This window comes from Myotis davidii, unplaced genomic scaffold, assembly GCF_000327345.1.
Source record: "Myotis davidii unplaced genomic scaffold, ASM32734v1 scaffold471, whole genome shotgun sequence".
Taxonomy (NCBI): Eukaryota; Metazoa; Chordata; class Mammalia; order Chiroptera; family Vespertilionidae; genus Myotis; species Myotis davidii.
Window position 1 is genome coordinate 1,732,785 of NW_006283354.1, and position 824 is coordinate 1,733,608.

Below are 824 nucleotides of genomic sequence, written 5' to 3' on the forward strand. Positions count from 1 at the left end.
GGAGAGGGGGTCTTAGGCCTCTGGATGGTACAGTGAAGCCATCCTGTCTGTCTCGCTGACATCCCCATCTTCTGACTAATCGCGAAGCTGCCCCTGTCTCATTCCTGGGCCTGGAGAAGAGGGTGTCTCAGGGCCCAGGGATAGGCGGGAAGGGACCGGAGGGAGCCACAAGTCTGCACACAGGCGGGGAAGAGGCGGGAGGGAGCCGCTCCGCAGGCGCAGGCGAGTGGGTGGGAAGAAGGGAGGGAGAGAGGGAGGAAGAGAGGAAGGAGGTGAGGCCGGGAAGATGCCACTGCCTGGGGGGCGGGGCCGGGCCGGGGAACAGGGAGAGCGACTGCAGCGGTGCTTGGTGGGGGCGGGGGCTGCAGTGTCACTCATTTGGGGGTCGGGTATGAGAGTCCAGGCTGGGGCAGCCACTAGCCTACGTCTTCCCGGTACCACCCAGGGCGCAGGGGCGGAGGCGGAGAGCCGGGGACTGCAGAACCTACCCCAGAGCGGGACGCGAACCCGCTGAGTTGGGAGAAGGTAAACAAGGGCCACGCCCCCTGCCGTCGCCCCGCGGGCGCGCACCCGCGGCTCCGGCCGCCGCGGGTACATTTCCACTCTCTCAGCGCTTCTCCCCCGCCGGACTCCCGCGCAGCCCTGGAGGAGGGAGCTGCCCCCGACCCAGCCCGCTCCCCCGGTGCCGGGGCTGCGCACCCTCTACACTCACCTGGAAAGGGCGTCCCCCACCCCTCCAAATAACTGTGTTTAATTTGTGCAGAGCCTCAGCGCCCGGGAGCTGAGCACGCTGCCCCCGCGTGCAGCGCCCGCGTGCACCTAGC

General features: G+C 68.4%; 1 protein-coding gene across 3 annotated transcripts in view; it reads right to left on the bottom strand.

Annotated features, from left to right (window-relative positions):
• The window catches only part of JADE2 (jade family PHD finger 2), a 49,579-nt gene that overhangs the window by 48,237 nt on the left and 518 nt on the right, over positions 1-824 (bottom strand). Inside the window, exon 1 of one of the 3 annotated variants that reach the window (XM_015563565.1) lies at positions 713-793. The exons of the other annotated variants lie outside the window; for them this stretch is intronic. The gene's annotated coding sequence lies outside the window, so the exon portion shown is untranslated. Of the gene's footprint in view, positions 1-712; positions 794-824 lie in introns of those variants that run through there. 3 annotated transcript variants of the gene reach the window in all.